Source organism: Ovis aries, unplaced genomic scaffold (assembly GCF_016772045.2).
Source record: "Ovis aries strain OAR_USU_Benz2616 breed Rambouillet unplaced genomic scaffold, ARS-UI_Ramb_v3.0 scaffold_90, whole genome shotgun sequence".
Lineage (NCBI taxonomy): Eukaryota > Metazoa > Chordata > Mammalia > Artiodactyla > Bovidae > Ovis > Ovis aries.
Window position 1 is genome coordinate 303,901 of NW_024599829.1, and position 20,134 is coordinate 324,034.

At 37.4% G+C, this 20,134-nt stretch overlaps 2 pseudogenes; one reads left to right on the forward strand and one right to left on the reverse strand.

The window, feature by feature from the left end:
• Positions 1-2,920: 2,920 nt before the first annotated feature.
• LOC106990694 (olfactory receptor 5T9-like) lies at positions 2,921-10,371 on the reverse strand (annotated as a pseudogene).
• Positions 10,372-10,679: 308 nt separating this feature from the next.
• LOC114112528 (olfactory receptor 10AG1-like) lies at positions 10,680-16,338 on the forward strand (annotated as a pseudogene).
• The last annotated feature ends 3,796 nt before the right edge of the window (positions 16,339-20,134 follow it).

A 20,134-nucleotide genomic window follows, 5' to 3' on the forward strand; every position in this document is an offset into this window, starting at 1 on the left:
TCCAGTTAAGGTATTTCAAATCTTGAAAGATGATGCTGTGAAAGTGTTGCACTCAAAATGTCAGCAAATTGGGAAAACTCAGCAGTGGCCACAGGACTGGAAAAGGTCAGTTTTCATTCCAATCCCAAAGAAAGGCAATGTCAAAGAATGCTCAAACTACCGCACAATTGCATTCATCTCACATGCTAGTAAAGTAATGCTCAAAATTCTTCAAGCCAGGCTTCAGCAATACGTGAACCATGAACTTTCTGATGTTCAAGCCGGTTTTAGAAAAGGCAGGGGAACCAGAGATCAAATTGCCAACATCTGCTGGATCATGAAAAAAGCAAGAGAGCTCCAGAAAAAACATCAATTTCTGCTTTATTGACTATGCCAAAGCCTTTGCCTGTGTGGATCACAATAAACTGTTAAAAATTCTGAGAGAGAGGGCAATACCAGACCATCAGACCTGCCTCTTCAAAACTCTGTATGCAGGTCAGGAAGCAACAGTTAGAACTGGACATGGAACAACAGACTGGTTCCGAATAGGAAAAGGAGTACACCAAGGGTGTATATTGTCACCCTGCTTATTTAACTTCTATGCAGAGTACATCAAAGAGACACTGGACAGGAAGAAACACAAGCTGAAATCAAGATTGCCGGGAGAAATATCAATAACCTCAGATATGCAGATGACACCACCCTTATGGCAGAAAGTGAAGAGGAGCTAAAAAGCCTCTTGATGAAAGTCAAAGAGGAAAGTGAAAATGTTAGCTAAAGCTCAACATTCAGAAAACGAAGATCATGGCATCTGGTCCCATCACTTCATGGGAAATAGATGGGGAAACAGTGGAAACAGTGTCAGACTTTATTTTGGGGGGCTCCAAAATCACTGCAGATGGTGACTGCAGCCATGAAATTAAAAGACGCTTACTCCTTGGAAGAAAAGCTATGACCAACCTAGACAGCATATTCAAAAGCAGAGACATTACTTTGCTGACTAAGGTCCATCTAGTCAAGGCTATGGTTTTTCCAGTGGTCATGTATGGATGTGAGAGCTGGACTGTGAAGAAAGCTGAGCACCGAAGAATTGATGCTTTTGAACTGTGGTGTTGGAGAAGACTCTTGAGAGTCCCTTGGACAGCAAGCAGATCCAACCAGTCCATTCTGAAGATCAGCCCTGTGATTACTTTGGAAGGAATGATGCTAAAGCGGAAACTCCAGTACTTTGGCCAGTTCACGCAAAGTATTGACTCACTGGAAAAGACTCTGATGCTGGGATGGATTGGGGGCCAGCGGAGAAGGGGACGACAGAGGATGAGATGGCTGGGTGGCATCACTGACTCGATGAACGTGAGTCTGAGTGAAGTCCGGGAGTTGGTAATGGACAGGGAGGCCTGGCGTGCTGCGATTCATGGGGTCGCAAAGAGTCGCACACGACTGAGCGACTGAACTGAAGTGAACTGAATTGAAATGAAGACAGAGGGTAATGGCTGCCATCTACAAATGAAGAAGACAGGCATCAGGAAAAAAAAAATCAACCCTTCCATTACATTTATTTGAGTTCTAAGCTCCAGAATAGTGAAAAAAATAAATGACTTTTTGAAAAATAGTTATTGCAGTGTAGTTGATTTACAATGTTGTTAGTTTCAGCTATACAGCAAATTGAATCTATTATAATTCACTTTTTTTTTTACCTTATTTTGCTATATACGCCATTACAGAGTATTGAGTAGAGTTACCTGTGCTTATTAATTATATATTTTATGTAGTACGATATAGATGTCAATCCCAATCTCCCCCTATTCCCTGGTAACCATAATTTTGTTTTATATATCTGTAACTCGGTTTTGTAGATAAGTTCATTTGTGCCCTTTTTGTAGATTCACTTTTAAGCAATATTATATTTACAAATAATAAATGCAAGAGAGAGTGTGGAAAAGGGAACACTGCTACACTGTTGGTGGGAATGTAAGTTGGTGCAGCTACTATAGAGTGCAGGATGGAGGCTCCTTAAAAAATAAAAATAGAACTACCATATTATTCAGCAATACCAGTACAATCATATACATGGAGAAAGCCATAATTTGAAATGATACATGCTCCTCAATGTTCATTGCAGCAATATTTACAATAGCCAGGATGTGGAAGCAACCTCAATGCCTACCAAAAGAGTAATGAATAAAGAAGATGTAAATGCCTACAATGGTACATTACTCAGCCATAAAAAAGAAAGGGGTAATGCTATTTGCAGCAACATAGATAGACTTAGAGATTGTCATACTGATTAATGTAGGTCAAACAAAGAAATTTCCATTTTTTCAGCAACCAGTCAATGGTACTTTGTTGTATCAACTCTAACAAACTAATGCAAGCAGTATCAATATGTGTGTGTGTTTGTGTGTGTGTTTATACGTGTATATACATATGTATGTATTTATCTGTAGATACATACATGTATATGTATGTATGTATGTATGTATATATATATATATATATATATATATATATATATATATATATATATATATAAAGTCTCCATATGGTGGTGGTGGTTTAGTCTCTAAGTCCTGTCCAATTCTTGTGACCCCATGGACTATAGCCTGCCAAGCTCATCTATCAATAGGATTTTCCAGGCAAGAATACTGGAGTGGATTGTCATTTCCTTCTCAGAGGGAACTTCCCAGGAATCGAACCTGGGTCTCCTGCATTGCAGGCGGATTCTGATTGAGCTATGAGGGAAGCTGATAATAAAATATATTTTATATACCCATGTTATGTGGAGATAGATGCATATAGATGTCACAGTTTCCTGCATGTACAAAACCTGGATATATAGTGGGTTGACTATAACCTTTATTTTAAATATCTAAAAATAATATATATGCACTAATAAACTAAAAGAAAATATTTTATTTTTCAACTTTTTGACTTGAAAACACTAAACATCAGCCTTAATTTTTTTCAATTTAATATTTAATGTGAAAACATATACTTTGTTGATAAACCAATTTTTCCCCAATACTTTCTTCATCACCTCTTTGACATCTTTGTTCCTCAAACTATAGATGATGGGATTCAGTATGGAAATTATGATGGTGTAAAACACAGACATGATCATGTCATAATCTAAGGCATAGCTGGAACTGGGTGTCACGTATATGAAGAGGACTGTACCATGAAAAATGGACACTCCTGTTAGGTGAGAACCACATGTTGAAAAGACTTCTTCCTTCAGCAGAATGCATCCTCAGAATGGCCAACAGAATGAAATCATAGGAGCTCAGAACAATCAATATAGTGGATATCTCAATAGAGCCTGAAAAATAGAAAACCAAAAGCTGGTTCATCAACTTATCAGAGCAAGAAATAGCAAGGAGGGGAGGGATGTCACAGAAGACATGTCTGATTTCATTGGATGCATAGAAAGATAGGGTAAAAGTAGCCACTGTGTGTAAAGTAGCATGCAAGATACCAACAACATGGCAGGAAATTATAAGTGGCACATAGAATCTGGGTAACATTGTAACTAAATACAGGAGAGGATTGTAGATGGCTAAATAGTGTTCATAGGCCACTGGGGCCAAGATGAAGCATTCTGTGGCCCCCTAAGTAAGAAAGAGAAACATCTATGTGCCACATCCAAGAAAAGAAATTGTTTAATTCCTTGGGGTGTGATTTTTGGGGTGTGATTTTGGGGGTGACAACTGACGAATAGCAGGCACCCAAGAATGATAACGCTGTCAGAAGGAGTAAATGGGGTTGTGGAGCTGGGAATCCATAATGACCAAGAAAACCAACCCTAAATTTCCTATCATTGTAAAAAAATAGATTGCTAGAAATAGTAAAAATAGAAATATTTGCACCTTAAAATCATCTGTAAAGCCCATCAGTACAGTGCGTTTTTTATCTGAATCCTTTATAAATCTAAATCTGATGGTGACCCTGACATCTCAGCTTTTATCTTTAAGTTCTAAAAGCAATATATGGCAAAAATAGAGCCCACCAATTACTTCCTCATGTATGTTTCTTAGAAATCCTTTTTCAGTGAGGGAACAGTCCAGTGATGAAAAGTTGAGTCCAAGTGGACGCATTACTCTGTAAAAATAAATTAATTGCTGTTGATTAAACTTTCATGTTAAAAATAGTGCCAGTTTACAGGGTTTAACTTACAGTTTATTTTCTGTTAAATTCATGACATCTCACTTTCATATTATGTTATCTTAAAATTTACAAAAACAAATGAATATAGGAGGATTTAATCCCAAAATTATTATAGTAAAAAATGCATATCTGAGGCTAATCTTAGACTTTCTACAGCAAGCATGAAGCTTACAATTGGTAGAGTGGGAGCAAATACATTTACATCATAAGATAATATTGAATTTAAATGTTAAAAGCAGATGTGAAAATTACTTAACTTTAATATATATTCCCAGATTACTAGGAAATGGGATTATTATTATTATTGTGATATCACTCAGTCGTGTCCACCTCTTTGCAATCCCATGGACTGCAGCCTGCCAGACTCCTCTGTCCATGGAACTCTCCAGGCAAAAATCCTGGAGGGCTGAGCCAGTCCCTTCAGGGGATCTTCCTAACCCAGTGATACAATCTGGGACTCCTGCATTGCAGGCAGATTCTTTATCATCTGAGTCACCAGGAGATCCACTAGTACTGGAAGTGCAGTTTGAACTCACGAGGATATAAATCCATTGGATCTTATGTCCAATGTCTTAACCACTTGGCCATTCTAGTACCTGAATTTTTTATAATTACTATAAAATAAAGCCTTCCCTAGGTGGGGGGAGGGGCATGTAGTTCCAGAACCCCCTGTCCCCATACCAAAATGAAGGATGCTCAAGTTCTTTACACAAAATGGAGAGATATTTACAATATAAGCAACAGACCTCTTCTCACGTACTTGAGCCATCTATAGATTACTTATAAAACCTAATACAATGTGAATGTTGTCTAAAAGGTTGTAAATACAATTTAAACACTTTTAAAATTGGTGTTGACATTAAAAAGATCATACACCACGACCAAGTGGGCTTTATCCCAGGGATGCAAGGATTCTTCAATATCCACAAGTCAATCATTGTAATTCACCACGCTAACAAATTGAAAAATAAAAGCCATATGATCATCTCAATAGATACAGAGAAGGCCTTTGACAAAATTCAACATCCATTTATGATAAAAACTCTCCAGAAAGCATGAATAAAAGGAACGTACCTCAACATAATAAAAGCTATATGTGACAAACCCAAGCAAACCTTATCCTCAATGGTGAAAAACTGAAAGCATTTCCCCTAAAGTCAGGAACAAGACAATGGTGCCCACTTTCACCACTACTATTCAACATAGTTCTGTAAGTTTTGGTCACAGCAACCAAAGCAGAAAAAGAAATAAAAGGAATCCAAATTGAAAAAGAAGAAGTAAAACTCTCACTGTTTGCAGATGACATGATCCTCTACATAGAGAACCCTAAAGACTCCACCAGAAAATTACTAGAGCTAATCAATGAATATAGTAAAGTTGCAGGATATAAAATCAATACACAGAAATCCCTTGCATTTCTATACACTAATAATGAGAAAGTAGAAAAAGAAATTAAGGAAGCAATTAAATTCACCATTGCAACGAAAAGAATAAAATACTTAGGAATATATCTACCTAAAGAAACTAAAGACCTATATATAGAAAACTATAAAACACTGATAAAAGAAATCAAAGAGGACACTAATAGATGGAGAAATATACCATGTTCATGGATCGGAAAAATCAATATAGTGAAAATGAGTATACTACCCAAAGCTATCTACAGATTCAATGCAATCCCTATCAAGCTACCAGCGATATTTTTCACAGAACTAGAACAAATAATTTCAAGCTTTGTATGGAAATACAAAAAACCTCGAATAGCCAAAGCTATCTTGAGAAAGAAGAATGGAACTGGAGGAATCAACTTGCCTGACTTCAGGCTCTACTACAAAGCCACAGTCATCAAGACAGTATGGTATTGGCACAAAGGCAGAAATATAGATCAATGGAACAAAATAGAAAGCCCAGAGATAAATCCACACACATATGGACACCTTATCTTTGACAAAGGAGGCAAGAATATACAATGGAGTAAAGACAATCTCTTTAACAAGTGGTGCTGGGAAAACTGGTCAACCACTTGTAAAAGAATGAAACTAGATCACTTTCTAATACCACACACAAAAATAAACTCAAAATGGATTAAAGATCTAAATGTAAGACCAGAAACTATAAAACTCCTAGAGGAGAACATAGGCAAAACATTCTCCGACATAAGTCACAGCAGGATCCTCTATGATCCACCTCCCAGAATTCTGGGAAAAAAAGCAAAAATAAACAAATGGGATCTAATTAAAATTAAAAGCTTCTGCACAAGAAAGGAAAATATAAGCAAGGTGAAAAGACAGCCTTCTGAATGGGAGAAAATAATAGCAAATGAAGCAACTGACAAACAACTAATCTCAAAAATATACAAGCAACTTATGCAGCTCAATTCCAGAAAAATAAACGACCCAATCAAAAAATGGGCCAAAGAACTAAATAGACATTTCTCCAAAGAAGACATACGGATGGCTAACAAACACATGAAAAGATGCTCAACATCACTCATTATTAGAGAAATGCAAATCAAAACCACAATGAGGTACCACTTCACACCAGTCAGAATGGCTGTGATCCAAAAATCTGCAAGCAATAAATGCTGGAGAGGGTGTGGAGAAAAGGGAACCTTCCTACACTGTTGGTGGGAATGCAAACTAGTACAACCACTATGGAAAGAGATTCCTTAAAAAATTGTAAATAGAACTGCCATATGACCCAGAAATCCCACTGCTGGGCATACACACCGAGGAAACCAGAATCGAAAGAGACACATGTACCCTCAATGTTCATTGCAGCACTGTTTATAATAGGCAGGACATGGAAACCACCTAGATGTCCATCAGCAGATGAATGGATAAGAAAGCTGTGGTACATATACACAATGGAGTATTACTCAGCTGTTAAAAAGAATACATTTGAATCAGCTCTGATGAGATGGATGAAACTGGAGCCGATTATACAGAGTGAAGTAAGCCAGAAAGAGAAACACCAATACAGTATACTAACACATATATATGGAATTTAGAAAGATGGCAATGATGACCCTGTATGCAAGACAGCGAAAGAGACACAGATGTGTATAGCGGACTTTTGGACTCCGACAGAGAGGGAGAGGATAGGATGATTTGAGAGAATGGCATTGAGACATGTATACTATCATGTAAGAATCGAATCACCAGTCTATGTCCGATGCAGGATACAGCATGCTTGGGGCTGGTGCACAGGGATGACCCAGAGGGATGTTGTGGGGAGGGAGGTGGGGGGGGGGGTTCATGTTTGGGATCGCATGTACACCCGTGGTGGATTCATGTCAATGTATGGCAAAACCAATACAGTATTGTAAAGTAAAGTAAAGTAAAAATAAAAATTAAAAATAAAATAAAATAAAATTGGTGTTGATGTGCTGCAAATTTGGTTTACTTTTTCAACTGTGAAAATTATTACTTCACAATATTTGAATCTACAGTTGTTTGAATCCAAGGATGTAGAGCCCTTGGATATAAATAGCACTGACTCTAAATATCTCCTGATGACAGGTAATAAAATTCTTTAGAAAAGGTTTTGTTAAAAGAAGCACGTGTTAATATAAACCACAATGTAGTGTTTCATTTTGGCTCTATTTCCCTATGCTCAGAGTGTTGCTTATTCAGTGAAGTACGAAGAAAGCAAAGTGCAAAACAAACAAGCAAAATGTCAAAAGGTCACAAATATCTGTACCTGAAGCCTCCATCATTGAAACAGTTAAATATTACATTTACTGTATTTAGGACCAAGATTTGGGCACTGTGACTCTTGTTTTCCTTCAGTATGCTGTATAGAACAACACTGATTTAAAAGAGTGAAAATCTGCTATGGGTAGGACTGAGCTGAATTCAGTGACCTACCGATAGCTTATATTACTAACATGAAACACACTATGTCTTTGTTACAATGAGACATCCACATATCAAATAGAGAATGAGCAAATCAGCTTAAAATCACTTTTTGAAGGAAAAGAAAATCTCATGTCTTTATTTTCCCAGAGAGTTCCTCCCAGATTCACATGAAAAATGTTCTTGATACATAGAGTAAATAACTGTTCAACTATGGAGTTACCAAATTGAAAAGGATGAGCTTACTTAATCTTTAGAGAAGTATATACAGTACAAATATAATATAAAATTAAGTCAAATATTAATCTCTTTGTTAATTCAAATAACTCACATATTACTCTTGAAACACATACACACAAAAAATGTATTATAAAAATTCCAGTTTAATTTGAACAGTTATATTAATAAAATACCTTATAAAGCCATCAAGTTTACTAACATTAAATATATTAAGTATATTCTATGTATTATTTGAGTATGAAAAATACAGTCATGTTTTTAAAATTCTTTGTTATCAATCTTTCTCCTTCAAGAATCCACATATTACACACACAAATACTGATTGAAAAGAAGCAGTTTCAAAATAGGAGTTTGGCAGATAACAAGTATAGTAAAAAAAATTAAAATACACAGGCAAATTTTGAAAAATACATCAAGATGGTCTAAACGAATTCTTTAAAAAATAATGTTTAATAACCTTCACAAGGGAAACTTTAGCTTCATTATGATAATAATTTTTATTTTACTGATATGTCTGAGACAACACTGTCATGGAAGATGAAAAATACTATATTTAACTCTAGAACCTTAATATTACAATCTCAGGTTTAGCCGCTAATGTGATTTAGTAAAAGTAACCTGATCCTTCAAATGAAAGAATAAAATTGATCAAAATGTTGGTGCATATCTTGTTCAACTACATGGACATGGTATAACAACAGAGTTCTTAATTATGAGGTGCATTAAAATGTTTTATTGAACTATTAATTATATGTGAAGGATACATATATATCAAATATGACTATAATTTGTTTCAAATTTTTCTTAACTTGAGCAAAATAAATAGGGAGCTGGAAATCAGATTTTTGTCAAAGCATTAGACAATGAATGGACTCCCAAACAAAATCTAAGTATCTCTTCTTTTACTTAAACTTAAGTGTTACATGACACAACATATATTAAAATATCACTCGCATGAAATTAAACTAATTAACTCCAATATTTAATCTTACCAATTATCCTAAAATTATCTCTTATTGCATTCTGATGTGGGGCATATCAATAAAGTAATAGTATGTGTACTTAATTACCCTTATTATTCTGCCCTTTACAACTTTCTTATAAACCTTTATATCTCTGATCTAATATAAAGGTAACATAAATGAAGACCACCTTTTCTTTATGTTTCTTAAATATTATTCTTAATCATGCTGCATTAGAGCAATTACCTATTTCATTGCAGAGAAATGAGGAATGGTAGACAAAAAGTGCTTCCCCAGTGGTGCCTGTGATAAAGAGCCCATCTGCCAGTGCAGGAAATGTGAGTTTGATCCCTGGGTTGGCAAGATACCCTGGAGAGGAAAATGGAAATTCAATCCAGGGTCTTGCCTGGAAAATTCCATTGACAGAGGAGCCAGGTGGACTATAGTCCATGGGTTTGCAAAGAGTCGGACATGACTGAGCATGCACAGACAAAAAGTATGGGGTCATTTATTTCATCCAAGATGCCAACTAATTCTGTTCACTAATAGTTAAGGAAATTAGAACTTATTATTTTTGCATCTAGCTGACTTCACTTTAAAAGACAGTCTAGACAAATGGGTCCCAGATTTTTGACAAAGTATCATGGAAGTGAGAGGAAGATTTAAGGGACTAGATCTGATAGACAGAGTACCTGATGAACTATGGACAGAGGTTCATGACATTGTACAGGAGACAGGAATCAAGACCATGCCCAAGAAAAAGAAATGCAAGAAAGCAAAATGGCTGTCTGTAGAGGCCTTACAAATAGCTGTAAAAAGAAGGGAAGTTAAAAGCAAAGGAAAAAAGGAAAGATATACCCATTCGAATGCAGAGTTCCAAAGAATAGCAAGGAGAGATAAGAAAGCCTTCCTCAGGGATCAGTGCAAAGAAACAGAGGAAAATAACAGAATGGGAAAGACTAGAGATCTCTTCAAGAAAATTAGAGATACAAGGGAACATTTCATGCAAAGATAGGCTCAATAAAGGGCAGAAATGGTATAAACCTAACAGAAGTAGAATATATTAAGAAAAGGTGGCAAGAATACACAGAAGAACTGTACAAAAATGATCTTCATGACCCAGATAATCATGATGGCTTGGTCATTCACACTCACCTAGAGCCAGACATCCTGGAATGTGGAGTCAAGATGGGCCTTAGGAAGCATCACTATGAACAAAGCAAGTGGAGGTGATGGAATTCCAGTTGAGCTATTTTAAATCCTAAAAGATGTGCTGTGAAAGTGCTGTGCTCAATATGTCAGCAAATTTGGAAAACTCAGCAGTGGCCACAGGACTGGAAATGGTCAGTTTTCATTCCAATCCCAAAGAAAGGCAATGGCAAAGAATGCTCAAACTACTACACAATTACATTCATCTCACATGCTAGTAAAGTAATATTCAAAATTCTCCTAGCCAGGCTTCAGCAATACACGAACCATGAACTTGCCAATGTTCAAGTCGGTTTTGGAACAGGCAGAGGCACCAGAGATCAAATTACCAACATCCGCTGGATCATGGAAAAAGCAAGAGAATTCCAGAAAAACAGCTATTTCTGCTTTATTGACTATGCCCAATTCTTTGACCGTGTGGATCACAAACTGGAAAATTCTGAAAGAGAAGGGAATACCAGACCACCTGACCTGCCTCTTGAGAAACATATATGCAAGTCAGGAAAAAAAACTGTTAGAACCAGACATGGAACAACAGACTTGTTCCAAAGAGGAAGAGGAGTACATCAAGGCTGTATATTGTCACCCTGCTTATTTAACTTATATGCAGAGTTCATCATGAGACACACTGGGCTGGAGAAAGCACAAGCTGGAATTAAGATTGTGAGGAGAAATATCAACAACCTCAGATATGCAGATGACACCACCCTTATGGCAGAAAGTGAAGAAAAACTAAAGAGCCTCTTGAAAGTGAAAGAAGAGAGTTGGCTTAAACCTCAACATTCAGAAAACTAAGATCATGGCATCCAGTCACATCACTTCATGGGAATTAGATGGGGAAATAGTGGAAACAGTGGCTTATTTTATTTTTCTGGGCTCCAAAATCACTGCAGATGGTGATGGCAGCCATGAAATTAAAATATGTTTACTCCTTGGAAGGAAAGTTATGACTAACCTAGATAGCACATTAAAAAGCAGAGACATTACTTTGCCAACAAAGGTCCATCTAGTCAAGGCTATGGTTTTTCCAGTGGTCATGTATGGATGTGATAGTTGGACTGTGAAGAAAGCTGAGCACTGAAGTATTGATGCTTTTGAACTGTGGTGTTGGAGAAGATTGTTCTTTAGAAGGAAAAATACTAAAGCTGCAACTCCAGTACTTTGGCCACCTGATGTGAAGAATTGATTCAATGGAAAAGACTCTGATACTGGGAGGGATAGGAGGCAAGAGGAGAAAGGGATGGCAGAGGATGAGATGGCTGGATTGCATCACCGACTGGATGGACGTGAGTTTGAGTGAACTCCGGGAGTTGGTGATGGGCGGGAAGGCCTGGAGTGCTGTGATTCATGGGTTTGCAAAGAGTCGGACAGGACTGAGCAACTGAACTGAACTGAACTGAACTGAATTATCATACATATTCTTAATCATTTGAATTTTTCCAAGTAATGGAGACTTGAGTTCAAAAATAGCAATATTAGAGCATTAATATTTATTTCCCTTATTAATAAGCACTTAAACATTTACAAGAAAGAGGTATAGTACAGATAACTTAGTGATAGCACACAGAGCAGTTGCTTTTTCTAATTTACTCACTGTTTAGAATAACATGTAAAACTTTGTCTTACCATAAATCTTATTCATGGTATACATTGATAACTTAAGTATCAAAATGCTGGACTTGTACAATTAGAAATTATAATTTCTTTAGCACTGAAGAGTAAGAAATGTGCATGGATGAGTGAAAGCAAATGCTAAATCTTCTCTTTCTACAGAGAAGACACAGAAAAGAGAAGAGAACAAAAAGAAATATACCAGAATAAAATTTAATTAAATTGAAAGAATTTCTTGTCTTTTGCTTTGCTGATGTTCAGCATCTCCAGTGGCTTCTATTTGTGTTGTTTTTAGTCAGGTATATAATTGTTTTGATGGGCAATAGTACTCAGATTCTGATACCAAATTTAGGTCCTGATCCCTACATTCCTGCGTATTAGTTCCCTGGCAATTCTTTCCTTTTGGTAATAGTTGTGGATCTGTTACCCTTCTCACAATGTTTATGAATCCTGAAAGTCAAAGAGAACAACATTTTTCTTCTTCTTCTTAGTTTAATCCCGTAAACATTTGAGCCCTAGTTTCTTCATCTATAATATCAATATAACATGACATTAACACAATTCAATAATATGCTATTGCCAGTAGTTTGCTAATACAAGAGTAGCGCAGTTAAAGTCATTTGTGTTTTCCAATTTCCTATTCAATATTTAAAGCTACGGTTTACTAATCACCTTTAAAAACATTCTTATATTTTCCAAGTATATCTAAATACAGGAGAACTTTGAGTCTGTATAGGTCTCACTAATTACTCACTAAACTATACTTGCTCACCTACCTAATAGCTAAAATATATATTCTTTGCTTTTGATATTTTTGACAATTGTGTATTAACCATAGTTTAAATAATTTATAGTTTTCAGTTTTAGTTTTCATGTATTGCATCTTATATATATTATTAACATGATACTTTTTAAATGAAAGTGACCTCTGGCATATCATAAGAGATTTGAGAATAGATTTACGAGGCAGAGTTTCAGAAATCATATCATCAATGTAATTCCTTCAAGTTTGTCATTATTAATTAAATAACCAATAAGTCAAGAACATTGTTAAACATAAGCTACATGCTTGCAAAGGATAAATAAAAGTTCCTGCTTTAAAATTCCTGATGGTTATGTTGCTTATTTTAGTAGATAAAGGCAGCCAGAATGGTCTCAAATAAAGTGCACACACAAGTAGTAAGAACTATCATTGCAGAATATGGAAGGAAAGGCATGCTTTATTCTTGAGAAAGTTCCAGTGGAAGATTTGGGACATTCATGAAAAATGCATTACAGAATTTGGTTGTGCCCTACCACTGAGAAAGTGGGATACAAATGTTTCTGCTTCAGAATTCTGTTTTTTAATATGAGAACTAAAATGGATCGATTTTGCTCTGCGCACAAACAGATTCAAAATAAAAGTGAATAATTCTCAAACATATCACTTTTATTTAAAGTTAAACCTTGAATTGCAATTTACGCTTTTATATTTAGAATTTAGCATACAATTTTCCATAAGACTTCAATTATGTTGAGTCCAGGATACAAAATACTAGACATTAATAGAGAATAGAATATTATGTACTGTTAATAATTCCCCTAAATCCCTTTAATTTATAGTATTACAAAAGGAACAAAAAAAGGATAAATGCTTAATTGTACTATTTTCACAGAAAGTGAAACTGAAGTCACTCAGTCGCACCCAACTCTTTGCGACCCCACGTACTGTAGCCTATCAGGCTCCTCCATCCATGGGATTATCCAAGCAAGAGTGCTGGAGTGGATTGCCATTTCCTTCTTCAGGGGATCTTCCCAACCCAGGAATCGAACCCAGGTCTCCCGCATTGCAGAGAGACGCTTTACCATGTGAGCCATATCTAGTGAATGGGAATCTCATTTCAATGATTGAATTTGTTCTTTGGGGATTTTCTGACATTCAGTCAGTCAGACAGTTCAGTCTCTCAGTCGTGTCCGACTCTTTGTGACCCCATGAATCGCAGCACGCCAGGCCTCCCTGTCCATCACCAACTCCCAGACTTCACTCAGACTCACATCCATCGAGTTGGTGATGACATCCAGCCATCTCATCTACGGTCATCCCCTTCTCCTCCTGCCCCCAATCCCTCCCAGCATCAGAGTCTTTTCCAGTGAGTCAACTCTTCGCATGAGGTGGCCAAAGTACTGGACTTTCAGCTTTAAGCATCATTCCTTCCAAGGCAATCCCAGGGCTGATCTTCTTCAGAATGGACTGGTTGGATCTCCTTGCAGTCCAAGGGACTCTCAAGAGTCTTCTCCAACACCACAGTTCAAAAGCATCAATTCTTCGACGCTCAGCTTTCTTCACAGTTCAACTCTCACATCCATACATGACCACAGGAAAAACCACAGCCTTGACTAGACGGACCTTAGTCAGCAAAGTAATGTCTCTGCTTTTGAATATACTATCCAGGTTGGTCATAACTTGTCTTCCAAAGAGTAAGCATCTTTCAGTTTCATGGCTGCAATCACCATCTGCAGTGATTTTGGAGGCCCCTCCCCCCCAAAGAAAACCTGAAGTCTTACACTGATTCCACTGTTTCCCCATCTATTTCCCATCAAGTGATGGGACCAGATGCCATGATCTTAGTTTTCTGAATGTCGAGCTTTCTGTCATTCAGTTCAGTTCAGTCACTCAGTCGTGTCCAACTCTTTGCGACCCCATGAATCTCAGCACACCAGGCCTCCCTGTTCATCACCAACTCCCGGAGTTCACTCAGACTTGCGTCCATCGAGTCAGTGATGCCATCCAGCCATATCACCCTTGGTCGTCCCCTTCTTTTCCTGCCCCCAATCCCTCCCAGCATCAAAGTCTTTTCCAATGAGTCAACTCTTTGCATGAGGTGGCCAAAGTACTGGCGTTTCAATCTCCAAATGTTTCTTTTTGTGATGTTTCTGATTATCTATGTGATAACTCTGATGAGAAATGGCATCATTATTCTCATAAGCAGGACAGACCAGACTCTCCAGACTCCCATGTACATTTTCCTCAGTAATTTTTCCTTCTTGGAAATCTGTATGTGTCTGCCACTCTTCCTAGAATACTCCTAAACCTTCGGACTCAGAAAAGACATATTTATTTGCTTGTGCAACAAGAATGAATTTTGTCCTTATATTTGGAAACATAGAGTGCCTGCTTCTTACAGTGATGGCCTATGACCACTATGTGGCCATTTGTAGCCCCCTGCACTATCATGAACCACAAGGTCTGTGTCCAGCTGGTGGCTGCCTGCTGGGTCACTGGTGTTCCGTTTGAGATAGGGCAGAGAAGCCAGATTTTCTCTCTGTCCTTTTGTAGATCCAACCAAATCAATCACTACTTCTGTGACATCCCTCTACTACTGAGGCTGGCCTATGAGGACATGTTTCTGAATGATATGCTGGTCTTTACAGTTGCTCTGCTGTTTGTCATGGTCCCTTTTCTGCTGATACTTGGCTCCTGTGGTAGAATCACCTCCACCATCCTGAAGTTGCTATCAGCAATGGGAAAAGCAAAGGCTTTCTCCACCTGCTGATCTTATGTCATGGTTGTGACTTTCTTCTTTGGATCTGCAATCATTACATATTTACGACCTAAATCTAGAAATTATTCCAGAACAGACAAAGTTCTCTCACTTTTCTATACCATTATCTCCCCGAGGTTTAACCCCAATATACATTCTGAGAAATAAGGATGTCTTGACAGCCTTAAGAAAACTTCTGCTGCTGCTGCTGCTGCTGCTAAGACACTTCAGTCGTGTTCGACTCTGTGTGACCCCATAGATGGCAGCCCATGAGGCTCCCGCATCCCTGGGATTCTCCAGGCAAGAACACTGGAGTGGGTTGCCATTTCCTTCTGCAATGTATGAAAGTGAAAAGTGAAAGTGAAGTCTCTCAGTCATGTCCGACTCTTAGTGACCCCATGGACTGCGGCCCACCTACCTTAATGTAAAGCATTAGCTGCTGGGCTTAAACTCATTTAGTTTCCTATTTAATTTTGCCATTGTATAATCAGAAATAGTTTGCATTTTCCACATGATTAATAGATGTATTATATTTATTCATTCATTCCTGATGGTATTGTTTTATGCTGGATTTTCTAATATCAGGATCATATTATGGTGTCTTGCTGATAAGAAACCACGTATTGAGGCAATCTTATATTCAGTTCACAATTTTACTGGTGATTTTCAATTTTATGAGAAAATACAGTATCATTTACCCACTTTTCCCCCTAAAGCCATAGATATTTTTGTACTTTCCTGTTCATATAACTATCATGCACTTTTTTTTTTTCTTTTCATGATGTTTTTAGGTAATATGGATGGCAAAAGTTTGGAGAACAGTTGTTAAATATTGATGTGTTTTTAACTTTAGACATTTAACCTTTCAATGACTTCAGTTTGATCCTTCTGTAAAAATTAAAAATAAAACTCTGCATAATGACTCTTAGACTGCAGCTATGAAATTAAAAGATGTTTACCCCTTGGAAGGAAAGTTATGACCAACCTAGATGGCATATTTAAAGGCAGAGACATTACTTTGCCGACTAAGGTCTGTCTAGTCAAGACCATGGTTTTCCCAGTGGTCATGTATGGATGTGAGAGTTGGACTGTGAAGAAAGCTAAGCACCAAAGAATTGATGCCTTTGAACTGTGGTGTTGGAGAAGACTCTTGAGAGTCCCTTGGACTGCAAGGAGATCCAACCAGTCCATTCTGAAGGAGATCAGCCTTGGGATTTCTTTGGAAGGAATTATGCTAAAGTTGAAACTCCGGTACTTTGGCCACCTCATGAGAAGAGTTGACTTATTGGAAATGACTCTGATGCTGGGAGGGATTGGGGGCAGGAGGAGAAGGGGACGACCGAGGATGAGATGGCTGGATGGCATCAGCAACTCGATGGACCTGAGTCTGAGTGAAGTCCGGGAGTTGGTGATGGACAGGGAGGCCTGGCGTGCTGCGATTCATGTGGTTGCAAAGAGTCGGACACGACAGAGCGACTAAACTGAACTGAACTGAATGACCCTTACAATTTTGTAGTGTGACAATAAATTGTAACCTCTGTTTCTCTCTGAATTCTTCTTTGTAAATATGCTATGTTTATGTAGCCAATCATGCTACTAGCATCTTGATAATCTGTTGCCTTAATTTTTACTAAGGCAAAAAATATGAATGCATTTTCGCTGTTCAGAGATACAAGGTGTACAGGATTCAGTCATTTTGTTCCCATATAGTGTTATCCACTCTCTAAGATGTCTTTTTTGTTTATTTTTTGTTTGTTTTGTTGTTGTTGTTTTCTTTTAATTCTTTTGGTGAAGAAGATAATTGAAATTAAAATAAAAATACTTGGAATATTTGGTACATTATTTTCCAAAGTTTTTCTTGTTGTAAAGTATGATGCTTGATAAAAAAAAAAATAATTTGGCAGCTTCAGTAACGCTGAAGAAGCTGAATTTGAACGGTTCTATGAAGACCTACAAGACCTTTTGGAACTAACACCCAAAAAGATGTGCTTTTCATTATAGGGGACTGGAATGCAAAAGTAGGAAGTCAAGAAAAACCTGGAGTAACAGGCAAATTTTGCCTTGGAATACGGAATGAACCAGGGCAAAGACTAATAATGTTTTGCCAAGGAAGTGGACTTGTCATAGCAAACACCCTCTTCCAACAACACAAGAGAAGACTCTACACATGGACGTCACCAGATGGTCAACACCGGAATCAGATTGATTATATTCTTTGCAGTCAAAGATGGAAAAGCTCTATACAGTCAACAAAAACAAGACCAGGAGCTGACTGCGGCTCAGATCACGAACTCCTTATTGCCAAATTCAGACTTAAATTGAAGAAAGTAGGGAAAACCTCTAGAACATTCAGGTATGACCTAAATCAAATCCCTTATGATTATACAGTGAAAGTGAGAAATAGATTTAAGGGCCTAGATCTGATAGATAGAGTGACTAATGAACTATGGAATGAGGTTCGTACAGGAGACAGGCATCAAGACAATCCCCATTGAAAAGAAATGCAAACAAGCAAAATGGCTGTCTGGGGAGGCCTTACAAATAGCTGTGAAAAGAAGAGAAGTGAACAGCAAAGGAGAAAAGGAAAGATAGAAGCATCGGAATGCAGAGTTCCAAAGAACAGCAAGAAGAGATAAGAAAGCCTTCGTCAGCAATCAATGCAAAGAAATAGAGGCAAACAACAGAATGGGAAAGACTAGAGATCTCTTCAAGAAAACTAGAGATACTAAGGGCACATTCCATGCAGAGATGGGCTTGATAAAGGACAGAAATAGTATGGACCTAACAGAAGCAGAAGATATTAAGAAGAGGTGGCAAGAATACACAGAAGGACTATACAAAAAAGATTTTCATGACCCAGATAATCACGATGGTGTGATCACTCACCTATAGCCAGACATCCTGGACTGTGAAGTTAGGTGGGCCTTAGAAAGCATCACTACGAACAAAATTAGTGGAGGTGATGGAATTCCAGTTGAGCTATTTCAAATCCTGAAAGATGATGCAGTGAAAGTGCCGCACTCAATATGCCAGCAAATTTGGAAAACTCAGCAGTGGCCACAGGACTGGAAAAGGTCAGTTTTCACTCCAATCCCAAAGAAAGGCAATGCCAAAGAATGCTCAAACTATTGCACGATTGCACTCATCTCACACATCAGTAAAGTAATGCTCAAAATTATCCAAGCCAGGCTTCAGCAATACATGAACCATGAACTTCCAGATGTTCAAGCTGATTTTATAAAAGGTAGAGGAACCAGAGATCAAATTGCCAACATCAGCTGGATTATCAGAAAAAGTACACTACATTACTTGACAAAATGGACTTTATAGATATGATTAATATCATAAATAATTGAGATGGGGAGATTTTCAGGTAGAACCTATGTGACACATAAGCCTTAGAAACAAGAAAGGAAAAAAAGCAATATTAAAAAAATAGGTTATCACAGATTGAGCAGAGAAAATAAAGGCTCGTTTTGTCATTGTTGGCTCCAAAGTCTGTTGGGACAAAGAGCAAGGTCTATCCTGATCTCTAGAAAGTGAGCATGGCATTTGGCGGACTGCCAACAAAGAATCAGTCCTCTGTCCGACCACCTCAAGAAAGCAAATTCTGCCAATAATTTAATTGAACAAGAAAGATGGAATATTCACTAGAGCACAAAAAAAGAATGTGGCCCTCCCAACATGTTTGACTTATCATCTACAAAACTCTAAGATAATAAATTTTAAGGCACTCAGTTTGTGGTAATTTACTAAAACTGCAAGAGACAACTAATACACAGAAAATAATGATGTTCACAGAAAATAATATAAGAGATGATGTATACCTGCTCAAGATATACAAATTCAAAACTTCAATCTCATAACCAATTTAGCTGTACTATGAGGATTTGAAATATTCAGTATCTCAGCCTCCATTCCAGATGAGTATGAAGCAATGACTCTATTTTGGCTAATAACATGAAGATAGGTGTCAACAAGTATTCAGTCTTTTGTTTCCACTACTTTCATCCTTAGTGTTAGTCATTCAGTTGTGCCCAACTCTTTGCGACCCCATGGACTGCAGCCCACCTGACTCCTCTGACCATGCGATTTTCCAGGCAAGGATACTGGAGTGGGTTGCCATTTCCTTCTCCATCTTTCATCCTTGGGAGGGTGCAGAAGTCATATCTAAGCAGGAAAGCATAAGGAACCTGACACCCCAATGTCTTTATTTTAAAGTAAAAGACTAGTCAGACCACCCCATCAGAAGTGCTCTGTGAAAGAAATAAATGTGTTTTACATCACAGGCTTAAACAAAATGCTAAAGGAGAATATATGTGCATACATATTAATATTTCATGATGGTAGGTGGTAGTAGATAGTACCTCTTTTCTGTCTGTTCATCTGGTGCAGGAAATGTTTCTCATAAATGTAGATTTTGGTGCTTTTTATTTTTATTTTTTATTATTCAACTTTTATTTTTATTTATTTATTTATTTTTTAAATTTTAAAATCTTTAATTCTTACATGCGTTCCCAAACATGACCCCCCCTCCCACATCCCTCCCCACAACATCTCTCTGGGTCATCCCCATGCACCAGCCCCAAAC